Source organism: Triticum dicoccoides, chromosome 2A (genome assembly GCF_002162155.2).
Source record: "Triticum dicoccoides isolate Atlit2015 ecotype Zavitan chromosome 2A, WEW_v2.0, whole genome shotgun sequence".
Lineage (NCBI taxonomy): Eukaryota > Viridiplantae > Streptophyta > Magnoliopsida > Poales > Poaceae > Triticum > Triticum dicoccoides.
Window position 1 is genome coordinate 329,200,914 of NC_041382.1, and position 9,825 is coordinate 329,210,738.

The window sequence follows — 9,825 nt, forward strand, 5'->3', positions numbered from 1 at the left end:
GACAAGGAATGAAAGAACCTGGCCTCAACTTGGAAATCCAAGTGTACCACTGGAAAGGAGAGATGAAATTGCTTGAAAACGATATAAAGATCACCGGAATCGGAGTTACGGTTTGGAAATGGCGAGCAATTCAAATATGACCACGTTCCGCGATTTACAGCAAGTAGCCATCTAAATGCAACAAGATGAACATGCTACAACACCCAAACATGGCATCAAAATACATGGCAGGGATCCATTCATGATGCTTAACAAAAGTCTAGCACTGAGCTACAGCCAAATCATCCATTAACAGGTTCAAACAAGCATGGCAAAAATGCATATGGTAAACAGATTTCAGACTTAGTGAAATTAACACTTGTCTGGAATTTCAGATCAGGTAGCACTCTTCGGAGCAACCAAACTACACGCTACCAGACCTGAACATGGCAAAGTAAAGCATGGCATGGAGCTACTCAAAGAGCTTAACAAAAGTCCCTTAGTGACCTTGAGCCAAAAGGGATCAGAAAATACAATTGCAAGCATGTGAACATGGCAAAAACATAATCAGATCACAGACTTAGTGAAAACTGGAGCATGCTGTAAACAGATATCAAGTAGGCATGTTTACGAGCTCGATGCACTCACTACAGAGTAAGGCATGACAATCTAAGCATACACCCATTAAGAATACACAAAATGCAAGCTAGACATGGCAAGAACAATAACATAGCATGCACGGGTCAACTACAACATCTTCGGCAAAATCGCTAACAAGTAGACAATCTGCCCAGATTCACGAAGTAGCAAAAGTAGAGCTCGATTGACTCAAGCTAGGGTGCTCCATAATTGCAAACAAAGACATGGATGGATAGAGCACTACAAAATTAACAAAACATCCATACTGATCATCCTCAAAAGAGGCACGGATCACTAGGAAACAACATGAACATATGGCAATATGAGATAAACAGCTCAAGGACTTAGTGGAAATGCTAAGTCCCTGAAATCAGCATTACCAAGTGCCTCACTTGGCAAGCTTGTGCTAGTCACCACACACATCACAAGAATACATGGATGGCACCTCTGGAAAGATGGCAAAGTGTATAACAAAACATATGTAGAGCTCATGGGCATAACATGCACATAATAATCATGGCAAAAAATGACAAATATCTAAATGGAGTAGCACATCTGACAATTATCTCAAGTAGCACTTTTCCGACAGCATTTCGGGCATCAAGATGAACTCAAATGAAAGTGATGCAATGAGATGAAATGATATGCTCTCTGAGACGAACATTTTGATATGCTATATGCGCAAATTGGATCTACGGATGCAAAGTTATGATGCGATGAACATGGGCATTTGAAACATGGAAAACTTGGGGACTTAGTGAAATTTAACCTCTCCGAGAAAGTCAATGCGGGATGAGGATATCCGGGATGTGGACGCGGCGTTTGGATGGAGGGTGTGGTGGATCTGGTCCCGGTTAACGCGGGTGACGAGGACGGCGGATCTCGCCGGAGACGACGGGGACGGCGGCCAGAGTGGAAGGAGATGGCCGGAGAGGAGCGGGGAGGCGGGGACGGCTCCAGTGGCGCCGCGCGGAAGTCGAGGCGGCGCACGGCGGCGGCGAAACCGAGGCGGCGGTGGTGGCCGGAGGATGGCGGCGAGCCCCGGCCAGGCGAGGGAGACACCGGCGCGGCCGGGTCCGGCGGGTTGCTCGGCCGCGCGGGGATGCGGGCGGCGCGTGGAGCCGCGGTGGAGCGGTCGGTGCACAGCGACGCGCGAGGACGGCTCTGGCGGCGCGCGGGCCTCGGCGGGCCGCGCCTGGGCCCGGCGGGCCACGGCGGCGGGAAGGAGGCAGGAGGCCAGGTGGCGCGCGAGGAGTGGACGAGGGCGGCGGCGGGGCGACGTGGCAAGTCTTGATTGGCTGCGGTGAGGTGGCCGGCGGCGAGCGGACATGTCCGACGCGGGAAGAAATGTCCGGCGGCGATGAGGGAGTTTGATCTAGGGTTTGGACTGCGGGATTTTCAGAGGGGATCACATATTTATAGGTAGAGGGAGCTAGAAGAGTCCAAATGAGGTGCAAATTCCTTTTGCACGTGTACTCATCTGTAACACCCCGGATGTAATTTACCTAATATGTACTCCAACTCATGTCGTTTCTGGCGCTAAGTTATTTTATTTTCTCGGGTTCGAGTTTTTATCTCCGTGTGTTGTTGCCGTTGTCATGCATCTCATATCATGTCATCATGTGCATTGCATTTGCAGACGTGTTCGTCTCATGCATCCGAGCATTTTCCCCGTTGTCCGTTTTGCATTCCGGTGCTCCTATCTCCTCCGGTGGCCATTTCTACCTTCTTTTCATGTGTGGGGATTAAACATTTCCGGATTGGACCGAGACTTGCCAAGCGGCCTTATTTTACTACCGGTAGACCGCCTGTCAAGTTTCGTACCATTTGGACTTCGTTTGATGCTCCAACGGTTAACCGAGGGACCGAAAAGGCCTCGTGTGTGTTGCAGCCCAACACCCCTCCATTTTGGCCCAAAAACCACCAAAAACCTCTCCATCATCTAGAGCGTTCGATCACGATCGCGTGGCCGAAAACCGCACCCCATTTGGACTCCCCTAGCTCCTTCTATGCCTATAAATAGCCCCCTCCGAAATTCACGTCTCCTTCTTCCCTGAAACCCTATTTTTTCCCCGCTCCTCGCCACACCGGACACGTCCGGCCCGGCCGGACAGCGTCCGCCGCGCCACCTCCGGCCAACCGGGGCGCGCCGCGTGGAAGCAACGCCCCACATCGCCGCCACTCCCGCTGAGGCCCGCCGGGCCCAAGGCCGGCCCTCTCCTTCGCCGCGCCCGGGCCAGAGGCATCCCGCGCCCCGCCGCCTGTCTCCTACCTCGTGCCGCCGCCCCGCAGCTCGTACCTTCGCCGCGCCGCCCAACTCCGGCGAGGTTCGGTGCCCGAGCTCCGGCAGCTCGTCCCTCCGCCCCGCCGCGCCGCTCCCGCCGGCCGACGCCGCCACGCTCTGGCAACCGAGCACCGCTGCCTCGGCTTCCTCCTCCCTCTCCGGCAAGCCGGCGAGCTTCGGCCACCTCCACGAAGAACTCCAGCGAGCTCCCTGACGAACCTCGAAGTCCGCGCGTGAACAGTGTTCTCAGATCTAGATCTGAGATGGTTGACTTTCCTCCCGTAGCCCTAATAATTTGCGTTTTTCATCATGCTATATCTCTGCAACCGTAGCTTCGTTTTGGACATGTAGCATATCGAAATGTTCGTCTGAGAGAGCACATCATTTCATCTCATTGCATCATTTTCATTCGATCTTGCCTTGATGCCCGAAATGCTGTTGGAAGAGTGCTATTTGAGTTAATTGTCAGATCTGCTGTTCCAAATAGCTATTTGTCATTTTTGCCATGATTATTGTGTGCATGATATGCCCCTGAGCTCTACATGTGTTTTGTTATATGCTTTGCCATCTTTCCATAGGTGCTATCCATGTATTTTTGTGATATGTGTGGTGACTAGCACAAGCTTGCAAAGTGGTGCATTCGTTAATGCTGATTTCAGGGACTTAGCATTTCCACCAAGTCCTTGAGCTGTTCTTATCAATATGCCATATGTTCATGTTGTTTCCTAGTGATCTGTGCCTCTTTTGAGGATGACCAGTAAGGATGTTTTGTTAATATCATGGTGCTCTAAACATCCATGTCTTTGTCTGCAATTATGGAGCAACCTAGCTTGAGTCAATCGAGCTCTACTTTTGTCATTTCGTGAATCTGGGCAGATTGTTTACTTGTTAGCAATTTTGCCGAGGATGTTGTTGTTGATACGGGCATTCTATGTTGTTGTTCTTGCCATGTCTAGCTTATACAATGTGTATTCTTGATGGGGGTATGCTTAGATTGTCATGCCTTGCTCTGTAGTGAGTGCATCGAGCTCGTGAACATGCCTACTTGATATCTGATTTGCATGCTCCAGTTTTTCTCTAAGTCTGAGATCTGATTATGTTTTGCCATGTTCACATGCTTGCAATTGTATTTTCTGATCCGTTTTGGCTCAAGGTCACTAAGGGACTTTTGTTAAGATCTTTGAGTAGCTCCATGCCATGCTTTACTTTTCCATTTTAAGTTCCTGTAGCATGTAGTTTTCATGCTCCAAAGTGTGCTACCTGATCTGAAATTCCAGACTAGTGTTAATTTCACTAAGTCTGAAATCTGTTTACCAATTGCACTTTTGCCATGCTTGTTTGAACCTGTTAATGGATGAATTGGCCGCATCTCAGCGTTCATATTTTGTTAAGCATCATGAGTGGATCCCTGCCATGTATTTTGTTGTCTTGTTTGAGTGCTGTAGCATATTTATCTTGATGCATTTAGATGGCTACTTGCTGTTTATCGCAGACCGGTGCCATATTTGTTTTGCTTGCCATTTCCAAACCGTGTCTCCGATTCCGGTGTTCTTTATATCGTTTTCAAGCGAAATCACCTCACCTTTCCAGTGGCACACTTGGATTTCCATGTTGAGGCCAGATTCAATCATTCCTTGTCAAATCTTGCATATGCATCCCATATCGCATCCCGCATAGCATACCATATTTGCATCATGTTGTTTGAGCTTTGCACGTGGTTGATTGCGTTCCTTTTGCTTGTTTGTCTTGTTTGGGTAGAGCCGGGAGACGAGTTTGCTAACGAGGAGCTCGTTGAGTTTGCTTTCGAGGATCCAGTCAACTCTGACAACTTTGCAGGCAAGATGATCATACCCTCGAAATCACTTCTATCTTTGCTTTGCTAGATGCTCGCTCTTTTGCTATGCCTATGCTATGATGCCTACCACTTGCCTATCATGCCTCCCAAATTGCCATGTCAAACCTCTAACCCACCTCGTCCTAGCAAACCCTTGATTGGCTATGTTACCGCTTTGCTCGGCCCCTCTTATAGCGTTGCTAGTTGCAGGTGAAGATTGGAGGCCGTTCCTTGTTGGAACATTATTTACTTGTTGGGATATCACTATATTATCTTGTTATCTTAATGCATCTATACACTTGGTAAAGGGTGGAAGGCTCGGCCTTTTGCCTAGCGTTTTGTTCCACTCTTGCCGCCCTAGTTTCCGTCATATCGGTGTTATGTTCCCGGATTTTGCGTTCCTTACGCGGTTGGGTAATAATGGGAACCCCTTGACAGTTCGCCTTGAATAAAACTCTTCCAGCAATGCCCAACCTTGGTTTTACCATTCGCCGCCTAGCCTCTTTTTCCCTTGGGTTTCCGGAGCCCGAGGGTCATCTTATTTAAACCCCCCTTGGGCCAGTGCTCCTCTGAGTGTTGGTCCGACTGAGCTGCCTACGGGGCCACCACGGGGCAACTTGAGGTTTGGTTTTACTCGTAGCTAGTCTCATCTGAGTGTGCGCTGAGAATGAGATATGTGCAGCTCCTATCGGGATTTGTCGGCACATTCGGGCGGTGTTGCTGGGTTTGTTTTAACTTGTCGAAATGTCTTGTAACCGGGATTCCGAGTCTGATCGGGTCTTCCCGCTAGAAGGTATATCCTTCGTTGACCGTGAGAGCTTTTCATGGGCTAAGTTGGGACTCCCCTGCAGGGATTTGAACTTTCGAAAGCCGTGCCCGCGGTTATGGGCAGATGAGAATTTGTTAATATCCGGTTGTAGATAACTTGAACCTTAATTAATTAAAATGAATCAACTGAGTGTGTTACCATGATGGTCTCTTCTCGGCGGAGTCCGGGAAGCGAACACGGTGTTGGAGTAATGTTCGCGCAGGTTGTTCACTAGTTATTCGTTCGTGCATTGCCTTCTCTTCTCGCTCTCATTTGCGAATAGGTTAGCCACCACATATGCTAGTCGCTTGCTGCAGCTCCACATATTACCTTGCCTTTACCTATAAGCTTAAATAGTCTTGATCGCGAGGGTGCGAGATTGCTGAGTCCCCGTGGCTCACAGATTACTTCCAAACCAGATGCAGGGCCCGATGACTCCGTTCCAGATGATGCGCTTGAGCTCAAGTGGGAGTTCGATGAAGACTCACGCTGTTACTATGTGTCTTTCCCTGATGATCAGTAGTGGTGACCAGTTGGGGCGATCGGGACCGTGTCGCATGTTGGGTTGATCTTTTATTTTGGTACAGTAGTCGGACCATGAGTGTATTGGATGATGTAATGCTATTTATATACTTTGTGTGATGTGGCGAGTGTAAGCCAACTATGTTCCTTTCCCCTTATTATGTATTACATGGGATGTTGTGAAGATTACCTTACTTGCGACATTGCTTTCAATGCGGTTATGCCTCTAAGTCGTGCTTCGACACGTAGGAGATATAGCCGCATCGAGGGCGTTACATCATCATCATCTACTCTATCTCGTAGACATCATCATTCGACTCATCTATGTCGTTGCTTGCGCTGATGCATGAACGGATTCCATCAACATGTCTGCGTACCTTTTAGTTTCTCTGATGATCTTGTGTTCAACATATGATTTGTTTCTCAGGCCCATAGTAACCCATGGTGGAGGTAGATCGCTAGTTTCATCAATAAGAGTTTAGTATAAATTTTTGTTATAGTTGTTCTTGCCCAAGATTGAATGGGATTTGTTCATCAGTTAATTTTTGTATTAATATGTTATTGTTCATATGTTCGCGATATGCCTAGGTGTGTATCCTATTGGCCTCATAATTTTTGAGTGTGACAAATGATTTGTTAGATTTATTTGTTTATCGATTATAGCTTTTGTTGTCACAAGTTGATAATATTTTTTCCTACTGTTATTGTCTTGTGTTAGACATGTCTATAGATTTTAATATAGTTTTGTATGGTTTCATGTACATATTTCATGCCTAATCGCAGTAGTGTGTTATGCTTTTGTTTCATATTAGTCCTTGTGATTTGTTATCATGTTTAGTAGTCGATCGGTGAACTTTTGTGTTGATTTGATATTTTTATATGGTCATGACATGCCTAGGAGTCACTCCTAATCATTCCATAATTGTAGGAGTTAGGTGTGATTGTCTAGATTTACTGTAAGGATTTCTTTTAATCATTCCTTATACACTACAGGAAACAAGTAATTTGCCGTCTGTGGATTACAGACGGCAAAGACCTAAATCCAGACGACAAAGACTTTGCCGTCACGAAGCAGACGGCAAACTCAGACGGCAAAGATAAGTCAGCAAAGAATACTTTGCCGTCAGCTTTTCATCGGACATACGGCAAAGACTTTGCTGTCAGCCAAATCTGCTTCGCTGTCAGCCTGATAAACCACATACGGCAAAGAAAAGTACTTTTGCCGTCAGCCAGACTACATCTTTGCCGTCAGCTATTCGCACATTTGCCGTCAGCCTCATATATCACATATGGCAAAGAAAGGGGTCAATTTTTTTTTAAAAAAACACAACATCCCAGGGATGCGGCCAACGCATGCAGTGCACTGCCTACATTTTCTCTTCTTTTTTAACAGGGAAAGGCCCAGCCGTGTTTATTGCCTTTCATTCAATGTTAGGCCAGTACAAAATGCAAACATGATCCGAAAAAACTAATGTTACAGAATAGTCCTGAAAATTAACACAAAGGACCCTAAAAAGTAAAAGTAAAAATCAATCGGGTCCTTCGTCTCCACTGTAGTGCTCTGTTCGCCCCGCCGCCCAGCCCTGACGCTCACTGCACCGGTCCGCCGTGCTCCGCTCGCTGCGCCGTTGTCCGGCCCTGCTCAGCCGCGCCGCTCTGGCCCAGCCGCGCTCAGGAGCTGACTCGCTCCGGTGCCACGAGGAGGCACGGAGGGAGGTCGTGGATGGGCAGTGCTCGACCGCCGGCAACGGCGCTGCTGAGCCGCGCCGCTCTGGCCCAGCCGCGCTTGGGAGCTGACTCGCTCCGGTGCCGCGAGGAGGCACACCAGGGTGGTCGGGAATGGGCGGCGCTCGACCGACGAACCTCGCAAGGCAGAGCTCCCGGCTGCTCTAGCAGCGGAGCTCGGGGTGTGGACACCGGACGGGCTCGGGTGTGCGGGCAGAGGAGCTGGGGTGCGGACGGCCGGCGGGTGAGGATGAGCTCGCGAGGTGGAGCTTCACACGGCGCTGGCGAGGTGGCAGACGGACGGGCGGAAGGAAGGATGCTGGGCACCGCAGCGGACGGCCGGACGGGCTCGCGAGCGTCGGCCGCAGTGTGTGGCTCCTGAGGAACGGACGGGCGTTGGGCTCAGTGTGCGGCTTCTCACGGGCGGGCATTGGCCGGCGGCGTGTGGCCGCTCGAGGGAGGAGGGATGAGGGAGCAGGAGAGCGCGTGCGAGATGGAGAGAGGAGGGAGCACGGGGGAGAAGGAGATGGGACTAGGAATCGTGGCTCGTGGGTGGGGGCGTGGGGCAGGTACTGTCATGGCTTCGTGGGTGGGGTGTGCATGGGGGCGCGTGCGTCGTGGCTATCAGTGGGAGTGTGCGTCCGATGGCTCAGAGTGGGTGGGATATGCGTCTAGGATGTTGCCAAGTCATTGATCCGTGTGATCGATCCGCGTGGTGTGCTTCTTCTTTGCCGTCTGCGAAAGAAAATACAGATGGCAAAGAGCTCACTTTGCCGTCTGCCAAAACAAACACATACGGCAAAGGTTCTTTGCCGTCTGTGATTTTTATTGCACACGGCAAAGTGAGCTCTTTTCTGTCTGTGTTTTTCTCTGCAGACGGCAAAGTTTATTCTGCCGTCAGTTTTTCTTTGTCGTCTTCTAATGACAGCAAACCCTTTCTTTGCCGTCTGCCCGACGAAAAGCTGACGGCAAAGATGCCCCCTGACGGCAAATTAGCTGTTTCCCATAGTGATAGTTTGTATGGTGTCACATGTTGTTTTATTTGTTCGAAATCATTTTCATGTCTACCACAGATGTTTATATATTTTATTGTACGTATTGTTGCATAGTTTCAGAATGCTAGATGTCAAATGAAATGGTTTACTATTGGGAACTAGTATATGGTAGTTGTTGCATAGCTCATGGTTGCCTAGTGGTTCCTCTTATTTTGTAGACATGCAAGATTGCATGGTTTGATGATTTATGTCATGGTCGAATTTGTATTCTCATATTTACAATTTATTCCCGTGGCATATAACTTAGTTTCTTACATCGTGGCAACTATAATGTGTGTTTATGTTTCCTTAGTCTATTACCATGCCATGTTTGGAATTTCTTAAAGTAGAATGCATTCTTTATTGAATTTTTTCCATGCATGTGTTATATCATTGCTAGTTTATACTTTATGATCGCGCATGTGGTTTCCCTTTGCTTAGTAGATACATGTTAGTAGTTTATGGTTTCATATATTTTAATTAAGAAGGATCCCTTCTTAGTTGATCAATACCATGATACAATGTTGTGATTGTATAACTAGGTTGTATAGCATGTCTATAGCAATTCATGTATTAGATCATGCCTAGTGGTGTATCTTATGTCTTTGCTACTATAGATTGTAACAAATAGAAGTGAATGTCATTTTTTATTCATGCTAGTATAGTACATTGCTTGATGTCATGATCTAGTTCTCTGACTTGCCTAGATGTTTAGTATGGTATATCCATATGCTTATATGACATAACAAGTATGTAAGCTTGTGTGTTGTTACCATTCTTGATATTCATGTTAGTTGATATCAACTAAGTTATCTCATTGTTATGAGTTGTATTCTATTGGTATCATACATTGGCATCTCATGTGATGATCATTCATACTTAGCATTATATATTTGTATCTAGTTGTTGCATTATTGTATATCTATACATCATTAATGCAAGTTATCTTTAATTTCTTATTATGTTTCATGTGCAATAATTTAGTACATAGACCCTTGTG